This window comes from Pleurodeles waltl, chromosome 3_1 (assembly GCF_031143425.1).
Source record: "Pleurodeles waltl isolate 20211129_DDA chromosome 3_1, aPleWal1.hap1.20221129, whole genome shotgun sequence".
Taxonomy (NCBI): Eukaryota; Metazoa; Chordata; class Amphibia; order Caudata; family Salamandridae; genus Pleurodeles; species Pleurodeles waltl.
The window spans coordinates 61,542,603-61,567,691 of NC_090440.1; positions in this window are offsets into that span (position 1 = coordinate 61,542,603).

Here is a 25,089-nt window from a genome sequence, read left to right on the forward strand (position 1 = left end):
CCCCTTTATATCACTTTTCAGTGTTATCTCAACATTTACTTATAGCATTTTAATTGTTTTGACCTGCATTTATCCAGATAAATATCATATATTGTTCTAAACACTGTGTGGTGTATTTTTGTGGTGCTATATGGTGTTATTGTATGATTTATTGCACAAATACTTTACACACTGCCTTCTAAGTTAAACCTGACTGCTCAGTGCCAAGCTACCAGAGGGTGGGCACAGGATAATTTGGATTGTGTGTGACTTACCCTGACTAGAGTGAGGGTCCTTGCTTGGACAATGGGGTAACCTGACTGCCAACCAAAGACCCAATTTCTAACAAAAACATATTAATTGCTTTCTCCTTCTATGTGTGACGTCCTCTGCAATATACAAAAATATTTGTATTTTTCTTGTAGATCTTTTATATCCAGGAACGTATCTCTTTCTACTCCAAAACAAACCTGTCCAGAATACAAGTACCTTTGCACCAATTGTCTGCGCTGGCTCAGGGTGACAGCTCTTCCACTACTTCATGTAATCATCAGGACATAAGGTGTCAGGACCAACACACAGGACAAATTCACACTCCGGTCATGGATTACTAAAGGTCCAATCATTAAACTGGATTGAGTACTGCAGCTGGACAATAGCCCTAACTTTTCTCACCCACTTTGCATGGTGGGACATGTAGCCTGCACATGGCCAACCAGCATAGTTGTTGTAGCAATTGTGATATTCAGCCAACTATGATTTGCCTGCCAGGATCCACTCATCATGATACTCACTCCACCGTCCTCACCTTTCACTCATCATTATGCGCACTTCACATTGCTCACTACAATTTATCTGATTCTCCTCACAGGGCCCTCTTCTCTGGTATCACACAGAACCTGTCACAATGCTAGGGTACTTGATCATCATGGGTATTGTTTCCTCAAAAGCAAGTGATGCTGTTAGGCCCAGATTATCAAGTCCAGTTTACAACAGCAAAATATTATTTTGAGCTAATCTATGCTGTGATGCACCTTGTTATTTTACTAAAGTGAGTCAGAATAATCAGATCTATAACATACATTCAATAGACAAAATGTAATCATATTGTAATTGTGATTCAGTGTGCAGGCCAGTTGGATGTGTCCATTTCGCTCCTTCAACTCTAACTTTAGAGACCCGTGCATTGCATTTGGACATCTGGAAAACATAATAGGCACATAATAGGCACCAACACTTCATGTGAGCGCCTTGGGGATTACACCTGGATGCTAAGGCACATATGAGTTTCAGAATTATAAAAAATATGAATCTTTACCTTTCTATTATGTGTATCATCTACTTACAGAAATGTGTCCATGTCCCTTTTATTTATTTCTTGTAATTTAAGTTTCCTTTGTATGAGTAAATAACTGCCTGGCTCTTCCTTCCCAAAGTGTCTGCCTCTCTGTGCTATCAGGAATGTACACTCACACAAATATGTCTATGTTGATCACCCATGGCCAGATGTCTATCAAGCAGGGCCTGTGCTCATAGGTCCACAACTGGCACGCAAGTACTGTAACAATTACACACAATCATGAATCTTCACAGGTGTTTCAAAATGAGCATCTATCCCTTAAGGTACAGTTCAAGTCCTGAGCACACACAGGGTTCAGCCCAATGTCCTTAATAATGCAAGTGTTTTCCACCACACATCAGCCAAGAGTTAGTGTAAGATTGAGCTGAAGGCTCAGCAGTGTAAATGATAATGAGTGTTCCTCAGGACAACACTCACATGACACAAGAAAGGAGTTTAGAACACCTTCTTTTTTAATGCTTATCTATTTACGTTCATGCCAACAAACCCCTTGTGGAACACAAATCCTGGAAAGGGCATTAGTCGGCCACCACTATAAGGGTAGCACATGTTGTGTCACTTATGTAATAACTACACCTAAAAGTGTGTGTGAAGACTAGGACATGGTGAAGACAGAAAATCTGTGTTATTCAATTTCTTCCTGTATTTAAGTTATTTTCAACATATATGTCCAAACCAGGTCAAATCAGGCCTTGTCCCAGATATACTAACAAGTGTGACATTTGTTTCTAAACACTACCCTTGTGAAAATAAGTAACTTGCAGGGTCATTCCTAATGTTTAATGTTTGAGCCAGTGTGCTTACAACAAATACACCACCTTCACCCTCTTTATCAATGTTGTTGTATTATAACAACAAGGTAGTTTGATGCAGTTGTGAGCCTTCTCATTGTATTTTTCAAATGTGGTTGCAGAACACCTATTCCCCTTGTGTCACCTTCAGTCATTTAAAGTTATTTATATAGATATCTTTAGAAATGTTGTAGTGATTGTAAATGGAGGCACAGCGGCCATCATACTTATTTGTGCTGACATTAAACATGTGTTCTTGTATATAGAAGTTTTGGGGATTTTTCATTTTACTTTTTTGTAAAACTTTCAATCGTGTTCATAATGCCCAATTGTATTTACAATATTTAACCTTTGGACTCACTCTTTGTGGACATGATGGTGAGTTAAATAGTTTTGATACTTTCAATCACAATGACATTAATTTTTACCGTCTATATTTTCATCATTTATAAACAACAAATATAGCTTGGTGTTTCCGTTCTTATGAATTAATATTACTTTTTATGGTTAGCAAATTAACATTGCATTGCTGAAGATGTTTACATATATATATATCTATAGCTAATATTTCAAACGTAAACATTGCCAACGTGCTGCTGAGTCTACTTTAGTGGTTATAGGTTTTGATTAAAACTATCTAACAGTACAAAAAACGAATTTTCTAAAATGTGTACTTGGATACTCATAAACTCTCTATAATGTAAATTTATTTTTCTTTGAATCAATTTTGGAATTCATATCATGTTGAGATTTTTTTTAAAGCACAGTGATACAAAAAAGCTTTTTAGTTGTATATAAACATTTGCCTGTTTAGCAATGATTTACCTGACAATGTGTGACATTTCTTTACTCATCTGTCGTTTGTGTGAAATACCATGGGATTTCTCACACAATACAAGGCGAATCATCATCACGTAACATGTAAATGATGCAATGATCCGGAATACGTTTCTACATGTGTTCCTAAGTTGCTTTCACTTTCTCGTTTAACACTGTGATTTGGTGGAAAGTGGTGCTGGTGTGTCAAATTTGAAGTGTTATTGAAGTACCATGGTTTATTTTTTCTGTTTTTGTTGTGTTGAGTTGTGTCAAGTGTGGTGTGTAAAGTTTCTCTAGTCCTATTTATCTACTTTGTCTGGTACATACTTGTTTAGAACAGAGTTATAGTTAGTGTTGTTTTAGGGGTTTGATGGGGAAGTTAGAGGGTATTAATATTGTAACTTTTATTGTAAGGATAAAATTTGGATGAAAGTGTTTGGAGTGGGTGGGTTGATATGGCTGGCGATGATCTCACCAAAATGTTAGCGAATGAAGGGAAAGTGTTCCAGGGCTTCCCATCCAAGAATGGCAAAAATGCCGGGTCACAATTAGACACACCTAGCTCTCATTAACAAATGTGAATGGACTGTGCTGCAAGTCTAGCACTGCTGGGCGGATGTTGTGTCCCTTGACCCAGGAACTGCTGCATTATTTAAGGCAGGAGTATAGTGAACCAGTTGGTAGGTAAAAAAATTTTCTTTTGTTTTCTTTGTATTTTTAAATGTTTTTATGTTATGTGACAGCAGCCATGACTGTGTTTTAATTAACTGTTAACAATGCAATTAAAAAACGATTATTAGATTCAATAAACATTCACACTCTGCAACTACTTGAAGGGGCATTTGAGTACTGCGTTGTATAAAGGTGAAGAAATGCACCATGTCACAGGTTCAGACATTTAGTTAGAGGGTGTAAGGACATATATGATTTGGCCACACCAAAAACAAAGTGCCAGCTGAGGTAGCCAAAACCATGCATGTTTCAGTTTGAGTTACATTGTGTTGCTTAGAAGAGAAAAACACAGAACGCATAACAATGCAAAGTATAGATTTACAATACTTCAGATAGTGGATAGCTGGGTTTTGCATGCCCTTCTTCTCCAGCCACATATGTTATGTCAGTAAAACACAGATTTATAAAGGTTACCACAATGGGTTTCCATAAAATTGAACGGCCATTAAAACATTTTCCCAGGTGTGTGAAGCCTTTGATGTTTTTGTTGCATGGTGCAAGGTGACCCAAAGGCAATGCAAAGGCTTTGGTAACACGTAATAAGCCATGGAAGGCCATTTTTTGGTCAGAAGCCCTTTCAGAGGGCCACAGAGCTAGCATCAGCTACTGGCACTACCTATGGGTGTTGAGGCGTTTTAGTCTTGATGTCTCGTGGCTCAAACTACCATGGGTCCACAGCAACTGGGCTAACTACCTCTTCAGCACTTGCCTCTCAGTGTTAGTGTAGTGTGAGCATTCCAAAGCTTATAGGGCTAGGTAGAAGCAGGGGGTGTACACAGCCTCAAAATTCAAAATACATACAGTAGAAGAAAAAAATAATAGTTAATTCCAAAACTTTCTTATATTCAAATAAAAGCATATTTATTCATGATTAAAAAGATAAATAAGGTATGTACAAACAATAAACACAGCACCTCCCGAGGTCTTTCTTCTAGTGTTGATAGGAAGGTTGTTGAGTTCCACTTTGCTCTTTGTTGGTGGTGTTTAACCCGCCATTCACATTAGGCATCATTCGAGTTATGCACCACTATGAGTCCAAGTCTCAGGAATCCCAGTTTGGCTCTTAAAATATCTAACTTGTGCTTGTGCCTGTAGTGCAGTGCTACAGAACAAGTTCCCGTGGGCACTGGGCCCTACAATCAGTCTTACAAACTTCCTGGGGTCACTCTGATGGAGTTCAATGGAGCACTCGGCATTCAAATTACACATTGACCTGCAGCGGCTGCAGATGCTTATCTCTGTTCTTGGGTTTGCATGGACAGCAGCTGATTGTTCATAGTGCTCACCCAAAACACAAGGTAAGTTCATCTGTGCCCTTCAACTAAGTAATTCTCCCATTCTTCATCACTTGCAGATCATACAGCAATCCTCCAATTTGGTAAAAGCAACACCAGGCAACAATCATCATTTTTCACAGCAAACTCCTCTGTCATAAACCGTGGCCTACTGGAATTCCACACATAGGCCCTCATTACAACCGTGGTGGTAAATGCCGCCTACCGCTGTGCTGACGGCCGTCAACATACCGTGACTGCGGCAGTATACCGCTACAGGTATTTTGACCCACACAGAGAAATCTCCCACTATACAGACACCCACACAAGTCCGCCAGACCAAAGGTCAGTGACAAACTGGCGGTAGCAAAACCCACACCGTTACGCCAACAGGAATACGCCCACAGTATCAGGACCCACGAATCACCGCAGCGGTCTTTCAACCGCGGTAAACCATTGGCGGTACACACCACCCCGCTCAAAATACACACACACTAACAAAACTACACCACATTGGACAATTCAAACTAGACACCCCAGACACACATACACACACCACACACACTCAGACCACTATAAAACACACACCCACATTACCCACAACCCTTTCAACAAAAAAAAAGATTCCTAACAGAGAGAGAGACAAACTAGGAGCATCCACTCAATCTGAGCCACAGAACTCCATCACCCATACACCATCCACGCACCTCACAGCACACACCCCAACACATTACCCCACAAATCCTCACACATATCACTCACAGGACACATTCATGGCACCCCAAAGACACCCCAGGTTTTCAAAAGAGGAGCTAAGGGTCATGGTGGAGTAAATCATCCGGGTAGAGCCACAGCTATTCGGATAACAGGTGCAGCAGATGTCCATTGCAAGGAAGATGGAGCTATGGCGGAGAGTCGTGGACAGGGTCACCGCCGTGGGACACCACCGCAGAACAAGGGATGACATCAGGAAGAGGTGGAACGACCTACGGGGAGGGTGGGTTCCGTGGTTGCAAGACACCAGGTAGCAGTATAGAGGACTGGCGGTGAACCCCCACCAACTCCCCCACAATTAACAACATGGGAGGAGCAAGTCTTGGCGATCATGCATCATGAGGGCCTCGCAGGAGTAGCAGGAGGACTGCACTCTGGTAAGTCAAATCTTTACTACTTTATCCCCCACCCTGCCTGCATGCCATCACAAACTCCTACCCCTATCCTCACCCCCATCACTCCACCACCTCAAATATACCCCACTATCACAACCCACCCATCCCAATACCAAGCCCTGCATGCCACACCAATGCATGGACCCCCATCACAGACCTGCATGGACACCCATCACCACAGCATGCACATTAGAGACAATCACCTAGCCCACAAAATCACCACGCACACAAGGCAAAGCTGACAGGGCAATCACAACCATACAGGGAAACACACCCATGCACAAGATGGCACACGCAGATACAATAGTACTGCATTTGCATCCCCACAGGACCCCTACTCAACGTCACCGGAGAGGAGGTGCCACCAACATCCAGTCCCTCCACAGAAGAGGCCCACAGTGATGACAGCAGCTCTGCATGCCTGGATCACGATGACCAACCTGGCCCATCAGGGACCTCTGGACAGTTGGTTACCCTGCCACAGTCCCATACCACCACAGAGCCTCCCCCCTCACGAAACACCAGCACAGCACCCTCCCAGCGGGCCCATGCCACTGTCCCCAGGACACGTCAATCAGCAGTGTGACCACCACTACAGGGACCCCAGGCAACCCCACAAACCCAAGAGAATCAGGGACCTGGGGTCAGTGGCAGTGGGCACACAGTTCAGGGGACAGAGGCACAGGACAACAGGGAAGCTGGGAGGACTGCTATGTGACAAGGGGAGGACAGGCCGAGGGAACCCACTCTCCACGAGGCACTTGCAGGGATCCTGGGAGCATACCACCATTCCCAGGAGACCATGGGCCAGATACTGGTCAAGTTGCAGGAGACCCAGGGGGATCAGGGAGGACCTCAAACACATCCACACCATCCTGGTCACCATTGCAGGGATGCTGGCTGACATGGCCAACACCATGAGGGAGGCAGTGGCACACTAACGGGCCCCTGACACTAGCCAAACTGATGAACAGCCCTCCACCTCCGCCAGCGCTAGTGGACAGGAGGCCCCGCCACTGGAACAACAGGCCACCAGCACCCCATCCCCTGCAGAAGGAGAACCACCCCGCAAACGGTCCCTGCGATCCAGGCAGAAGCCAGAGAACATTACCAAGACCCCCGCCAGGAAATAAGACTCGTCTGATTGTCACCCTTGTGTCCCATTCTGTCACCCTGTCCACTTTGAACTGCCATTACTCCCCCTCCTATGCCCCATTGGACAATGCACCTGTGATACCAAGAGACTGGACTTTAACTGGACATTCCTCCATCATCACCCCAGCCGATTGCACATCCCCCTCTACTTATGAGCACTTAAATAAACACCCTTGGAACAAATACAAATCTGGAATCTGTCAATTGATTGAAATATATATTAGTTCAACATTCTGAAAACATTGCAATTCATATGTACAGTAATTTATACATTGGTATGACTTGTAGTGGGTAGCAGTAAATATACCAGGAGCCAGAGTGGGGCACAGAGATCTGAAAATAGACATGCCAAAGGGTACACTAAGTGGCCATAGACATAGGGAAATCATGCTGCCATGTACAATGTCCAACAGAAAACTGAAAAGTAAAGTGAAGTTACAGTGTCTTACCTGTGTGTTACTGGAAGTACTGCTGTATGATAATACTTCTCTTGTCCACATCTTCTTCCTCTGCCTCCTCTTCCTCACTGTCCACAGGCTCCACAGCTGCCACAAGACCATCTCCAGGCTCATCCTTCTGCAGAAAAGGCACCTGGCGTGTCAAGGCCAGGTTGTGCAACATGCAACATGCAACAGTGATCTGGCGCCTTCCTGGGTGAGTAGTACAGGGATCCACCTGTCAGATGGAGGCACCGGAACCTGGCCTTCAGGAGGCCGAAGGTTCTCTCAATAATCCTCTTTGTTCGCCCATGTGCCTCATTGTAACGTTACTCTGCCCTTGTCCTGGCATTCCTCACTGGGGTCAGTAGCCATGAGAGGTTGGGGTAATCAGAATCACCTGCAAACATCGAGTGACAATTGTTAGACACACACTAACCCTTAGGGACAACATTATACCCAGACACCAACATATACTGAGTGGGGACCTTTGGCTCACCTATTAGCCACACCTGGTGCCTCTGAAGTTGAGCCATCACATATGGGATGTTGCTATTCCTCAAGATAAAGGTCACATACACAGAGCCAGGATACTTGGCATTCGCATAGGAGATGTACTGGTCTGCCAAACATACCATCTGCACATTCATAGAGTGATAGCTTTTTCTATTCCTGAACACCTGTTCATTTCTCCAGGGGGGGGGGATGCTACATGTGTACCATCAATGGCACCAATGATGTTGGGGATATGTCCCAGGGCATTAAAGTCAGCTTTCAGTGTGGCCAAATCCCCCACCTGCGGGAATACGATGTAGCTGCGCATGTGTTTCAGCAGGGCAGACAACACTCTGGTCAACACGTTTGAGAACATTGGCTGAGACATCCCTGATGCCATGGCCACTGTTGTTTGGAAGGAACCACTTGCCAGGAAATGGAGCACTGACAGGACCTGCACTAGAGGGGGGATACCTGTGGGCTGGCAGATAGGTGACATCACGTCTGGCTCCAATTGGGCACACAGTTCTTGGATTGTGGCCCAATCAAGTCTGTAGGTTAAGATAATGTGTCTGTCCTCCATTGTCGCAAGGTCTACCAGGGGTCTGGATACTGGAGGATGTCTCTATCTCATATTCATCCACAGCGGTCGAAGCCTAGGGAGGAAAACGGTGAGCAGAGGGTCATATTCACAAATCTAATGCAATAATGATGCATCTCTTCATTTACAGAACCAGTATGTGAATCCGAGAGTCAGTTGATGTGTCAAAGTGTGCTGTGACGCAGTTAGGTGCAATCGCCTGTGCCCCCCTGAAATGGCTGCTGTCTGACCTGTGAGGAGGGACAAGTGGAAATGAGGTAAGTCCACTGGCATTGTGCGCCGATGCAGTAGGCGGTCGATGACCGCCGCACAACTTTGCATTGGTCATCATTGGGCCCTATGGGTTCCAGGAGCCAATGGCGATGTATGCTGGTGGCGACGGTACGCACCACCACGGACGTCCATTTTCTATCTATTCACTCACTTGCTACCTGACCTTCAACAGTAGAGGACCTACACTGCAAGTGCTGCTGTGACCTTTATCTGGAAGTGACAATAGCTCATATGGCTGGAGAAAGGGACCCTGCCTTCACTGAGGAGGAGTTGAAGAGACTTGTGGATGGGGTCCTACCCTAGTACACTTCACTCTATGGTCCTCCAGACAAACAGGTGAGTACACTGTGAGCATGATGCGTGGGCCATGAATGAATGGAGTGCTGTGTGTTTAAGCCACATGTAGGGGGGGCTGAGGTGTCCTGGGCACAGTGCTGCATGTATGGTGGTCAATGTATGTGCGTTAGTGGATGGGAGGGATATGGTCGGCCATGAGTGTGACAGCCCGGACGGTATTACTAATCCCTTTTCTGCTGTATTTTTCCTGCAGCTCAGCTGCCACAAACGGTGGGAGGACCTGCGCCGCTGGGCAAAGAAGATGGCGGAGACCCAGCTGAGGTTGGCCTCCCACCGAGGCAGGGGTGCCCGTCGTACCCTGATCCCCCTGATGTTCTGCATCCTGGCGGTGGCCTATCCAGAGTTGGATAGGCGCCTGAGGGCATCACAGCAGCCATAAGGGGGTGAGTAAAAATTCAGATTCATGATTTGGCGCGCGTTAAAGTTTTACCTGGGTGGGGGATGTGGACTGTGGGTGCCCTTAGGCCAGAGCGAACATGACAGGGTAGGTCCATTGTTGGGCAGGCTCTGAAGCACTCTAAACCCAATGGTGTTAGTGGGCATCTACTACTGGGCAGGGTCCTGTGGGTTTCAGGTGTGCAGCTGATGGCATTATGCCATGACACCCATGGGCTGGTGACTAGCATTGTAACTGGTAGTGCATGGCCTAGTGCATAGGGCAGCTCCATGTATGTTGTGTACGCCAACGGTAGTGGTGTTGCTGGCATTGACCAAGTGTATTCTCCGTCTCTCCCCCCCTTTTTGTTTTGTCACCTTGTGTGCATTAGCATCATCTGGCAGAGGAGCAGAGGCATCGGCGACGGAGGGAGCTGCATCCCACATGGGCCTGGAGGCCGAGTCCACCAAGGGCGAAGGCACTGGTGGGACGGAGGGCGCGGGGAGCACCACAACAGAGACAGGAGGGGACACTACAGACAGTGGCTCCTCCTCCGATGGAAGCTCCCTGGCGGTGACGGACATCTCTGTGCCCACCCCAACAACAGGTACAGCAGCCACCCCGACCAGCACCGCCCTCCCAGCAGCCCCTCAGCATGTTTCCCATGCCCGCTCACCCAGGAGGGTGGGCATCTCCTTCGCCCCAGGCACCTCAGGCCCTGCCCCAGTCAGCCCTGCTGCCCTCAGTGAGGAGGCTGTTGACCTCCTGAGATCCCTCAATGTTGGGCAGTCAACCACACTGTATGCCATCCAGGGTGTCGAAAGGCATTTGCAACAAACAAATGCACACCTGGAGGGCATTCACTCAGGCGTGGCGGCCCAACAGAGAGCATTCCAGGCTCTGGCCTCAGCACTGATGGCAGCCATTGTCCCTGTGTCCAGCCTCCTCCCTCCAACTTCCTCTACCCAGTCCCAATCCCCTCACCCCCAACCTATCCCAAGCACACCTTCAGACCAGCATGCACCCAAATCAACACACAGCAGTGGCTCAGGCAAACACAAGCACCACACTTCATCTCACAGGCACTCACACAAGCACCATCCCCATGCAGACACACCCATATCAACTGCCTCCACTGTGTCGCCCTCCTCCTCCTCGTCCACCTCCCTCCCAGTAGCGTCTCCACACACACCTGCATGCACTACATCCTCATCCACTACCACCATCACCAGCATGCCTATCACTACACGCCCCTCACTGGCAGTCACCACCCCCACATCCATGCACATGTTCCCTGTGTCCTCTCCCACTGTGTCTGTGACCCCTCCTCCCAAAGTACACAAACGCAAGCACACACCCACCCAACAGCCATCCACCTCACAACAGCATCCAGCTCATGCACCTGCAACCAAACACAGGAGACTGACACCTCCTACATCCACTCCCTCTTCCTCCACTCCCAAACCTTCACCCTCTTCCCGCCCCAGTGTCCCTAAGAAGCTGTCCCTTGCCAACATTGACCTCTTCCCTACCCCTCCCCCTTCCTTCACCTCGGGCCACGTTGGCCAGAACCCAGCCCAGCACCTCAGCCACCCAGTCCACGTCTAATGTGGTTTCTGCAGCTGTGAGAGGCTCCGAGGAGGCACCCGTCAGCCCAGCCAGTGTGCCTCCAAGGCCAAGAAGGTTCGCCACCTGGCAAGGAGAAGAGGACAGCATCCTGCAAGGGGAAGGAGGCACAACCAGCCAGCAAGGCCAAGTCAAATACACCATCTGACAGAAGCAAGGAGGCGCCAAGGGCAGGAAGGGGCACAGAACACCAGCCATGGCACTTCAGCTGTCCGAGGCTGCAGGTGAAGGCCTGCACCGCGGCCAGCAGCACCACTGCCAGCAGCACCAGCCACTGGCAGCACCGGCACCTCCACCACGGCCAGCACCGCCACCTGCACCACCGTAAGCACCGCCACCTGCACAGCTGACAGTAGCACCACTGGCAGCAGCAGCAGCCTCAGTGGGCAGCCGTCCGAGGCTGCAGGAGAAGGGTTGGAGCCTCCCCCCACCACTGGCAGCACCACCACCAGCACCATCACTACCACCACTGTGCAGCCGTAGCCGCCGGCGGATGGACTGCAGCTCTGCCTTCATAGACTATCATGCATCCTGACCCCTGCAAATCTCGTGGCTCTGACACCCAAGTGAGGGACGGTGACATGGCACCTTCCAATTGCTGCATCACTGGGCACAAAACCCCCTCCAGAACCAGTGGAGGAAGGCACCCACTCACCCCTTCCTTGGCAGGATGAAGCACACTGGGCACAAAGCCCCCTCCAGAACCAATGGAGAATGGCATCAACTCACCCCCTCCTTGGCAGGATGAAGCACACTGGGCACAAAGCCCCTCCAGAACCAGTGGAGAAAGGCATCCACTCACCCTCTCCTTGGCAGGATGAAGCACACTGGGCGCAAAGCCCCCTTCAGAACCAGTGGAGAAAGGCATCCACTTGCCCTATCCTTGACAGGATGAAGCACACTGGGCACAAAGCCCCTTCACCCCCTCCTTGGCAGGATGAAGCACAGTGGGCACAAATCCCCTGCCAGAACCAGTGGAGAAAGGCATCCACTCATCCTATCCTTGGCAGGATGAAGCACACTGGGCACAAGGCACCCTCCAGAACCAGAGGAAGAAGGCATCCACTTGAGAGACTGTGGCCTTGCACTCCCCAAGACCAAACAGTGGTCAAACCATCCACTTGAGAGACTGTGGCTTCGCACTCCCCAGGACCAGGCAGTGGGCAACCCACCCACTTGATAGACTGTGGCTTTGCATTCCACAGGACCAGGCAGTGGGGAAACCACCCACTTGAGAGACTGTGGCTTTGCACTCCCCAGGACCAGGCAGTGGGCAATCCACCTACTTGAGAGACTGTGGCTTTGCACTCTCCAGGACCAGGCAGTGGGCAACCAACCCACTTGAGAGACTGTGGCTTTGCACTCCCCAGGACCAGGCAGTGGGCAACCCACCCACTTGAGAGACGTGAGAGACTGTGGCTTTGCACTCCCCAGAACATCGCTGTGGGCATGGAGCCCCCTCCAGAAGCAGTGGCGTATTACCATCTTCCGTTAAAATGTGTTAAAATGGCTGTATATGTTGGCAGTTTCCGCTGTGGTCGTGATTCCATTTTTTTTACCTCCGGCCTGTTGGTGATATTACTGCCGCTTTAACACCGACCGCCAGGGTTGTAATGAGGGCCATAGTCAACAACCCCATTGGTGTTGCACCGGCTTCCTCATACCTCACTGCAGGGCTTCACTCACAAGGAACAACCCCACTGGATCTGGCCCTTGATCACTCCAAGTGTTCGCCTCTTCCTCATGTGACACAATGTTCTGGCTAAGCAGACAGGCCCTGGTGCTCCAGCATATTCCTTCACCCAGCTGGGAGACTGGCAGACCTTATTTCCCAGTCCCTGTCACAAGCATTGTGGTGCCATCAAGCTCATCTTCTTGCGGTACGTTTTCCAGACACTAAAAATATACTAATATATGAGTCTTTGGGGTCTGCTTTCTTCCACTCCTATATCCTATCATTGCTGCTAGAAAGTAGTCTGTCACAACAGAAGCCACTCCAAATTTGATAGTCCCAAAACACAGGCCATGTGAGTGACACATCTGGATGCCAACCAGGATGTTGTTTGATTCACAAGGTCACTAAAGGGCCCCAGCACAACTCTTCATGATTCTCTTATTAACCCCATCTCATTTCCTAGATATAGGCCCAACCCCCTTTCTCCAGTTACCTAGCTAATAATCCAAAAGTAGCATTAGAACTGCAAAGAAGAGCCAGGCTCTTACTTCCTCCAGTGCGTGTGTCCCACACAGATATCAGCAATGTAGCTCTTAGAAATGGGGTCTTTGGTTGGCAGTCAGGTTACCCCCTGTGCAATATTTCCACCAGTAACACAGTGAAAACACACCACAAAAGGATCCCATACCAGATTAGAAGAATTGAGATTTTAAAATAAAACAAGACCACAACAACAAAATTCTAATCAGTGAAACAGGAGATATGAAATTATGAAGATTTAAATGAAAATAGTGCCACCTGTTGCTATCTGCTTGTGTGAAACTGGAGAAAGTCACAATTTCAGGCTCACTGCGATGGAGGGCGGGTTAGATACAGGGACCAGGTTGGTCCGGCTGAAAATCTTCCTTCTCAGTCCAGTGCAAAGTTTCCCATTTGTGGTGGAAGGGGGCCGCAATGAACAGGGAAGCATAGCCGATGGTTGTCGATGTAGCGTGAACAGTAGGCTTGGCATTGTGAGATGTCATTGCTATAGCACTAATATCTTGTTGCTGCGAACGGTTAGACCAGAGCTTCGCTATGGCACTCCCCTTAGCAGTCTATGCTGTAGCACGAAGGGTTAATGGAACTTTGTGTCAGTGGGCAGTCTGAGTGACAAGTTTTTGGCCCCATCAGGCATCTTTGTTGTCATGAAGAGCCCAAAAACGTCAATTCAGCTCCACTGGGGTCACACCAGGGTTCCAGGAGCTGAGGGGCATCTCTTGGGGGTTGAGAGATTATTCAAGATGGATCTGGGTGCTCCTCTTGGTGGTCAGGAGCTTCCTCAAGCCAGATCTGGGTGCTTGTTCAGGTGGTTGGGTCACTGTGGCTCTGAACAGGAGTCCAGCAGACTAGCCCTTGGTGTCAATCTTGGAGTCTTGGGTTCAGGGGCAGGTCCAAATCTCTCTGACTCAGGCAAAGGGGTAGCAGAGCACCAAGGATGAAATTCAGCAAGGCAGCAGTCCAGTAAGGCAGTAGTCCAGCAGAGAAGCAGTACTTTCAGACGCACAGTAGTCCTTCTTCCTGGAAAAGACCCCACAGGTTGAGAAGTGTACTGAAGAGTTGGAGTCTGATGCCCAATATTTATACCAGGTGCCTCCTTTAAAGTGGGAGAAGCTTCCAGAAGTTTTCCTTTGAAGTGCACAGGTTTCCTGCCTCTGCTGCACTGGCTCCAGGCAAACTACAAGGGGTAGGCAGCCCTTTGTGTGGGGGCAGAACACAGGTCATCAAAGTATAAGTAAGGCTATGTTCAGCTCAGCCCTCTCATCCTGCCAATGATGGTGCATCCAGGCACATCTAAGCACTGTATGGTATGTGGCTGTCTAGGAGGAATACACAAAGCCCAACGACCCCGCAAACCAGATATGCAGCATTTTTTGACGCAATAGCGTCAAAATTCCCCGCAAACAAAGCCATTTCAGCAGAGGAGAGCCAAAATGGATCCCAGATGCCTGTACAGACCCCAGGAAGATGACAACAGACCAGGAACCAGCCAGGAGGGCCCACACAAGAACCAGGACAGTTTGAAGAAGAAAAGAAAGTGTCGCTTCAGTGCAGAGGAGCAGGAAATTCTGGTGAAAGAGGTGACGGAACACCAGCACCAACTGTCACCTCAAAGTTGCCAATCAGTAGGAGAGAGGCAATATGGCAACAAATTGTTGACAAGATTAACAGTGTGGCAGAAGTACGCAGAACAGTCATCGAGTGCAAGAAACACTAGCATGACTGCAAGCGCAGACCAAGGAAAAGATGGCCAGGAACAGGAAGGCAGCACTGCAGACTGGAGGTGGGAGTCCAGCACACCAGGAGGCCCGGGACCACATGGAGGAGATGGTCTCAGCCGTCATCCCTGAGGAGATCATCACAGGGATTCAAGGACAGGACAGTGCAGACTACCAGGAGACAACGCACATGCAGTCACATAGGGAATTAAAATGCACTAATGTCAACTGTAAGCGGGGGGATACTGACCACAAAATGCATGGAAGCCATGATATACATGGAGTGGCATGGGTAAAGGGGTATGGCACGGGGCATGGCCTGTACAGAGAGAAGCTGGGGCACACCATAACACAACACCAACAACAGTCCATGGGGGTCTGCTGCCATGCCAACGATATAGCAAAGGTAAAGCCACGCCAGGAGGGAAGGGCACAACGTCAAACTGACATCCCACCACACGTCAGCCACTATACCCCCTACATTAACTAGGGCCCAATTAACAACCTCTAGCCACACCTACAACTTGAATGTAACAGTGACAACAGTTGCCACTACCACCTCCGCTCTGTGTGCAGCTCAAGTAGCCAATGGCAGTAACGTCCACATGGATCATACACACCTAAATTAGTGGGTTGAGGATGACAACTTTAACAATCCCCTGAAACAAGACAAATGTTCCAGTCCTGTCAATTGTGAATGCCCATAGTTGCCGCAAACATCAGCCAATGTCATCAACATTAGGAGCTACACAGCACTAAGGTCACACCCATGCTGCATATGCCAGGGTCCATCCTGTGCCTGGGTCACAATGCAACATCCCAAATGTCATACTGCTCAGACAACAGCATTGAGGGGGAGGACACATGTAACTGGTCACTGACATACACCTGCACAGTCAGAGGAGGAAATAGGACACTGCTACGACTATCAGGGCAATCCAATCTCCACACATTCCCCAACATCAGCAGTACACAATACCAATGCTAACATCCATATCGTGCCATTACAATGCTATGCATAGGATACGCTACATTTCAACTACATATAAGTGGATGTGAAAGATCAGAGACTGGGGCAGGTCCAGATTGTTAAGTGTGCTGCTAGTGTAATCAAGGCACCCACAGCCAGTGAAAGGCCTCGCCATTAGAATGGAAGTAGACGTAGGGTTGAGTAGGATAAGAAGGTGGCAAATCAATATTTGGCCTAAACCAACACCTAGAGGAGATGATGCCGACAAGTCAAAGAACTTACCACAATACATGTGACATGCAGGTGGGCCATAGGCCTGGTAGAATGCCCATCTGAAAGACTGGAGCAATGAACAGGAAACAAGATCACAATGTGAATTCATCAGAAGGCAGGCATATCACATCACTAATGCCACAACACAGACACACTAATTGTACCCTATTTCATTGCAGAGGACGATGGATCTCCTGCGGAAATGCCTGTCCAGGACTACCCTGATGACATGGATGACGAGCTGACACACATCAGCCACCAGACCCTACAAGATGTCCTTGGAACCCTCCAGACCCCACCTTCTGTCACAAGGAGGAGCTCAGAAAAAGCAGCCATCAAAGAGGACCCACCCACAACCCCAATTGTAAGACCTGCCAGCTCCAATACAGCTGAGGACTCAGATGACACAAGCACCAGCTTTGAGAGAACTGTAGTCGGAGTACAGCGAGAGGTGGCCAAGGAGGTGCGGGTGGGGATGCAAACTATGGCAGCCAGCCTAGAGGGGGTGCATTCGTGCATGATGTCATCTGCAGATCAGGCAGCAGCCATGCAAGCGCTAACATCCATCCTGCAAGGACTACAACAAACTGTAAAGAAATTCACCACTGCAGTAAGGGAGTTGCCACAACACCTTGCACCCCAAACCTTCCACTGCATGCACGAATGCAATCATGACCCCCTCAGGGCTGACCTGGCTGCCTACCATCGTGATGTGGCTGCTATTCTTAAGAACCAGCAGATCCTCCTTGCAGCAGTACTGCCCTTAAGATCTTCACAGGTAGCAGCGACCCGGATGTCTGACTCCACGTCTTCTAACACTGAGGTGTGTGTTGCCCCTTCACAACCACCACCACCAAGGACAGAGGAGGCAACACACACATCAGAAGATGAAGACGTGGAACAGATCACCTTCACACGGAAAAGTACCCGGAAGCACTAGTCCCTGCCACATAGCCAACTATTACCAAGGTCCAGCGCTTTGTAACATGACAGTCTTACAACAACTGTACTTAATGACTGTTCTGCAAACCACTGTTTATCTTGTCAGCCTGCCCAATGATTGTCTCTCACTTACTCATTGGCAAATCCTGTCCCTCTGCACTGTCTGACACATCGCCCCAGCATGTCAAATGCATTTTCCTTTAGCACTTGTGTAGGATCACAATGGAAGATGTCACTATAATGGACTCACAATCATGGACAATGTACATATAGCACTACAGCACTTTTCAATAAATATCACTTACACAACCACTTTGTCTCTGTGTAATGTGACACCTCAACCGTGCAGTAGATCACTGAATTTTGCCTCCTGTCAAATATCATAGCTTGTCAATACAACTAGCCTGAAATTATGTAGTCTGATAACTGTGCACAGTGGCCTGGATTGCACCATACTCTGCCCTTCCTGAGGGTAATATCTGATGAAAAGAGAAACCATACACCATCATGCTGTGTTGGACAAAATAATGCTTCCTCAAGGAATATCTAAGCCATCAAATAGTGGAAGCAAAATGTTGCCACCATGCAATACTAACACATATAACAGTGCCCACAAATCTAAGCAAACAGTCAACAAACTGCATGAATGAAGGTGTCTGAGTTTACATCCAAATAAGTAATCATGCTGAACAGTGTCACAAATGATCCATGTGAGTCATGAACACGATACTACAAGAGTGCTTACTACCACTCAACTAATAAGGGTTTCCTTGAACATCACACTGCAGTCAGACATAACACAGTGTCCCCAATACCAAATCTGGAAGCACTGTTTGTGACTTTGAAAACATACATAATGAAAACAAGACGTTGGGATCCACAGTAACCGTGATTGGTGGTTTCAATGAATGGTCAAATCTTTGCAAGGTAGCTTTGGGGTAGCTGCCCATCTTACAGCTCAGTTGGGATTTGTTCGTAGCACAGGACACAAATGTTATAGAACAGAATTGATGTACACTTATGCCAAGGCCCTGATCAACAAGCATTTTACACATACTGTAAAGGGTTCACCACATATTTTTTAAACAGTAATAACAGAAGAGGAAACGCTGGGAAAAGTCTTACCTACCCTAATCTACCCTAACTACTCCCCACAACTGTCCCTAACTAACCTAACCTAAACTTACTTATCACATGTAACGAAAAGTTCGAAACATCAACCCCCCACTCCCCTTATGAGACGGGACACATGGAGGACAACAGATACTAACCTAAACACATACTATCCTATCCTAAACAAATATATATATATATATTTTTTTTTCTATACACACAAGAACCCCAACATAGCCAACACACACACACCCACCCACACACTCTAAAAGAAAAAATTGAAATATTCAGGACCCCCGATCCCCCACCCACTAACACTAACTAAACTAACAGCCTATACTAACCTTACACTAAGCCCCCTAAGCCCACTAAGTATAAGAATAAGGAAAAAGGAGGGAGGGTAGGGAATCATGTCCATCAACAAAGTCTAGAGGTTGGCCCTCCAGGGGTCCGCTTAATGGACCGCACACGCCTGTTGATATGGCGAACATCCCGCCGCAGGTGACTCATTTTCCTGGAGGACACGGTCCATTTTGCGCTGCATGTCCGCAAAAGCAGCAGGGTCAATTGTTACAGCTGGGGCGGTCTGGGTACCAGCTGAGGACGTGTGTGGCCATGTATTGTCAATGCCTGTGGGCTGCCCTGAAGGTGGTCCACTGCTAGGGCCTAGAGCACTTGCAGATGTTGTTGGGACAACAGTCCCAGCTGTGGGTGGTGCCACCTGGGTGGTAGTGGTGGCCGTGCTTGTGGTGGCTGTGGTGGGCAAAGTAGGGCCACCCTGTGGGAAAGCCATCCAGGCTCCGGAAGCACATTCGGTCCTGTATCTTCAGGCCATCCTTCTGTACCCCGACTCTACCAGCAAGATATGCTGGTAACGTATTGCCCGCCTCTGGAAATCACGGACCTGGATGGGTGTCATATTAGCAGCTGTGAAGACAAAGGAACAAATATTACATTAGGAACTGCATTGTGTGAAATGGCACAAGAAGTAAATCAGACAGTACATCTACTGTACTTGTAACAGATCCTATCATCATACAGATCATTGAATGTCCCTGAGGAAGTACATGGCAGGCCAGCCTACAAAGGTTGTATCACACATAGCACATCCAAACAGATGGGTAACAATTGGCATGATTTTGGCATCCATGTTCTGCCAGTTGTCAGCTAACAATCATGCTGCACATCCTCCGCCAATGCCAGGGCTACAAATGTCAGTGTACGGGATGGAAATCTAGGGCCACATGATCTGCAAGTTGTAAATGGACTTGCTAGTATAGTACTCATGTGCTATACCTGAGTGTGTATACTAGGTTCCGACCAAAGATTCACTGATTTACATGTTTGTGTAACATACTTGTATCATCAGTCCTAGGTACACTATTCACAAACCCATGCCTGTGTTTGAGGGTGGGGGGGTGGAGAAACAACTAACAATTTCCAACAACATGGACACCCAGGAAGCTTAGGAAAGCTGGACATGTGTTTGGCTCAACACTCACACCACAGGTAAGGTGTATCTACAAATAGGAGACAGCAAACCCATGACCAATCCCAGCACCACACATTTCTGGCAATGCAGACCTTTGTCCACATCATATACTTCCAGTAAGCCATGATTTACAACAAACACAGAGTTGCAAGAACACCCCTGGCCATGATTTGCATGCACACCTAGGCCATTGCACTCAAGTGCCACATACTTGTAGCACTACATGTGGAGCTACATGCTGCTAGGAAGTTCAACCTACAGTTTCATAAGTACATTAGTGAATAGGGAAGCAGAAGTCTGTGGGTAAGCATTTTGCAGCCCCATTCTGGAAGAATGTGGGCCTGACAGGCAGACTAAATCTGAGATTAGGTCCAGTGTGACTCTTGTTGATACAAGTGTTATCCACATGACTCAACCCAATTCACATTGCGGGGCCTACAGGAATGACCTAGAATAGGAAAAGCATTGGCAAACTCCATAATGCAGAGTTAATGAAATCCCACTTGTGGAACAAGACAAATGATGGGCCAGCGCATCACACCTTGCTAATTGTTCAACACACAGGAGTCCATCACACATCACCAGCAAACACAACACATAACAGACATATCAACACTTACTGGAGTTGTCAGGGTCCTCGAATGAAGCCACCTTGCCCACAGTATAGGGTGCGGGTCCACCTGTAAGGCATGGAAGGAAGAAATGTGCTCAAAATCTGTGCACTGACCAACAATTCCAAAGACAAAAACTATGTGCAAGATTACATAAGTAAGTAAAGCCACTCAGACATGATGATAGTGCATCCGATATAGCACGGCTAACATGTACATAGCATGGGTCTCCTGTGACATTTACACACATATCTGCACACATGCAGTGGCCCTAACTATCATGTGGTGGCAAACTTGCTCCTTTATTAGTGAGCAGAAATAATGATGGAGTGTATTCGTCTCATCATGTGCATCCAAGAGAGACATCCAAAGCCTGTTTCCTTGAGGAGTGCATTACCAGTCAAACAGCCATTGTGGCCATGACAAATGTATGACACATAGGTACAATGTACAGAGGGGCAGAGACATTTGTATGCCCTCATGTTGTTACCCTTTCTTCATTTGAAGTGGCCCAGCTATGATGAGTTGCACCAACCATAGAGATTTGAACCTATGTGCATACCTTTGGCCTGCCATCCCTAAACGAAAGGTGGAACACCAAACACCAAATAGCTGAGGGCACCTTTCAATTTTTCCCTATGTTTCCAAATCCAGATCTGACATGTATCCAAAATGATCTAGGACCACAATAATTCCTAACATTCATAGAACTTCCGTGAACGCTTTCCTTACACACTCACCAGACACACATGAGACATATGTCTGGGCCACATTGCTATCATCAATTGACATGAAGCCTGCACTCATTTTCTGCATCATGTAGTGTTTCTAAAGTCAGTCTAGCTATTGCATCAATAAAGGTCGGTAATATTTTGGAAAATGTATACCTCACTGGCAAGTGAGACCTATATAGACATGGTTGGCTCCTAATTTGTGTTGCTGTCTGACACAAAGCGGGCACCAACTTACATTAAGCAAAATTATTCAGTAAGTTTGCAGAGCACTTGCTTCCTGACAGCTAGCAATTGTGGTCCTTCACATAGTCCATCAATGACCCTGTATGTTTCCAAAGCATTCCACACACTCAACAACATAGCCGGCAGCTATTGTATAAATCATCTGATGTCACTACAGAGCTTTTAATCATGCACATTTACATGATTTGTACTCACCAACAGGGCCACCAATCACTATTCCCAGGTGGTCCAGCAGATCTTGCTCCCTGGCGATGAGGTCAGCCCAGCGGTGCTTCAGCTGGTGGTCATTCCTCTGGCTCCGATATACGCGCTGCAAGTGATGCAGGACCTTTCCCCACCGGATTCAACACACCTCGGTGTGATACCCCTGTATCACCCGCCCCCCTGCCTCAATCATAAGTGGGAGGAAATGGCACACCAGCCATATAAACTCCCCAAGCTCCTCCTCACCCATCTTGCCAAGACGTGGCCTACCCAACATCTTACCACCGAAAAAGGGGAATAGGGGATAAAGAAGAACAAAGGAGAAAAGGGGGAAAGTAGAATAAGAATAAAGTAAACTTAACAACTAAAAGAGCCCAACTATCCCCAAACTAACACTACCCACAACAGACTCCCACAAACAACAAAGACAATACAGTACTGGACAATAGTACACAATAAACACTCAGACAGTATACAACAACAATTTTAGATAACAAACTAACAAGTAAAGGAGCACACAGGAGACAAAAGCACAATTTCACTGGACAAAACTCAGAACACAGCCACACTGTCTAGAAGAATCACAGACTGCAAAGTGAAAGTGAAAGTACCCCCACTGTACATAATCTGTAAACAGGAAATCCTATTACATCACTTCCTGCCTAAAATGGCCGCTCTTTTTATCGTTATGCGTCATTATTTTTGACGCATACAGTATGTGCATCATTTTTTTCGATGCACAGGAGTAAAAATTAGGCCGCATCCATATATTTGGAAATAGTCTAACACTTAACCAATTTTAAGGGCATAATGTGTCGTTTTTCGGGCATGTGCGTAATTTTTTGACGCGTATGCGTCAAAATTTCAGGGCAGTAACTGGGTTTGGGTAATTTTGCCATTTTAATGTAATGTTACATTTGTGACACAACTGAGATAGGCTGATTGCACCCACTTTGGTGTTGACGGTGTATGGTCACATGTGAGGCATCATACTGCTGCGGCCCATGATCCGCTACTTCCTTAACAGGATTCTCACGCTTGGCTGACGCACTAGATGGCCATATGTGTGGCCTACATATATATATTGCACAAAATGGGCATGTTTGGTGTCAGGAGAGGATAGCAAGGTGACGCACATAAATACAATACCTCAATGCCTGTGGCTCAATGTGTGTGCATTGGCTACTAATGTAGTTGTTGACCCAGTGTGTGTGCATCACAAGATGCATTATTGAAAATATGCTTGTATGAATGTGAAGTCAATGTGTCCAAACCTTAGATGCAAGTCAGTGTGGAAATGAGAGAGGACATGGGCTAGTCATACATGTAGCAACATCTGTTGTGCGCACTTCCAAGATTTTGGGTAACGTAGACACCACAAATGACAAAGCATGCACTGGATAGATGACAGACTCTTGTTCATGTCAATGGTCCACAAGTTGGCCATCCCATGTCCTAGAAATTTGGTAACTGCTTCCTAGGTACTTGTTGGTAAGCCCACTGTGAATCTGGCACATGTACAGACTAAGTGGGTACCATGTTATTGGCACAGACAGCCAAAGGTGACCCCCAACTGTTATATCACGCCACAGTTGTGGTCATATGACTGAGCCACAACTCTCCAGTGGCAGTGGTGGACCAGCAGACGAGGCAGCATGGCCACATATTTCCAATGATCAATTGCACAGAGGTGTCTGGTTCATGTGTGTGGTCCAATGTTGATCCAGCATATTTTTAGGGGTGTATGTTGTCAAAGTTGTGTCCAGGTCTCATCATGAGTCAGTGGCGCCTATTCCTGTATCTACTGAGTATCCTTCGGAGATCAATGTGAGTAAAGTCGATGAGGACATGAGAACCTACATGGGGATGGTCCCACCCTGTCACTGCAGATGTGTTATGAGACTGTCAACAGGGCAACCTTGGTGTGCTGAGTGAGATCATATCTCAGGAGTCATGTTCCGGCAGGTGTCATTACAACATTTGTACACAGGTTGGCCTGTAAAGTTTCCACTGCATCTGGGAACATCATAGCCTCTGTGTTGATTAATCTTGCAGCTATTCAGCACGCACAGGCCATCAATATGTTGTGAGCAATGTGATTCAGCGTGTGAACTGTCAGTGTCCTAACAGGTGTAAACTTTTCATGCACAGTATCAGAGGTAGCTGGTTCTGCTGGAGGCACCATACCCAATCCCTGCATACGGCCCTGGTACACTGTCACACTTTGTTGTTCATGCATACATGAGACCCAGACAAGGGATAGGCCATGATCTTGGTATTCAAAGACAATTTTACTAATATGGTACCATTAAAAAGCAGATGATGCTATACAATGTATTTGGGTATGCATTGAGGAAGAACATGACAAAATACCCCCTGAGGAATGTGAGGCTTGGTAACGCAAGTGTGGTACATGTGTAGCCAGAAGGAACCTTTAGGGTAACGGACAGACAGGTGCCAGTCAGGCTGACAGGATGCAGGGTCAATCAGGATCCAGCAATTTCACAAGGTAGATACTCAGTGGTCTGACTAAGACTGGTCGGAGGACGAACAAGACACCTGACATGGAAGACTGTGTTTGTCCTGTGTTTTTGAAGGTGACACATAAACCCAAGGGCTGTGTTACATGGCTTAAATACTAGCAATGCATAACAGTGTATTTGACAAAATGGCAGCTTCTATGCTGTTCCAATCATCTGCAGGGGCAGTGCATGTTCAAATGGGTGGTGTGCATGGAGGTGATCACAGGTGTGTGCTGCATCAGTTTCTCACAAGTCCTGTAGGTGAGATTCGAGTTCAAATGGCCAACAGTACCTTTCACACGGGAAGCAATCTACAGGTGATAACAGGGCTTAGAAACTACAAGCCAGTGTGTTAATTGCCCTGACGTCCATGCAGTCAGATGTACTATGACAATGGCATAACATAGGAAAGGGTGTAGCACACTGGATTACTATTGTTAGTCTGTGTGTGTAGAGGAGGAAATATTGGGGTACACATATTACCATTCCAGGGACCTCTTCAGACAGGTGGGTTGAGACCAGGAGCATGGGTGTGTCAGAAGTTAGGAAATGAGCTGACATGTACATGAAATGTCATGTGCGCAATGCTTGTCCTGCGTATGGCACTT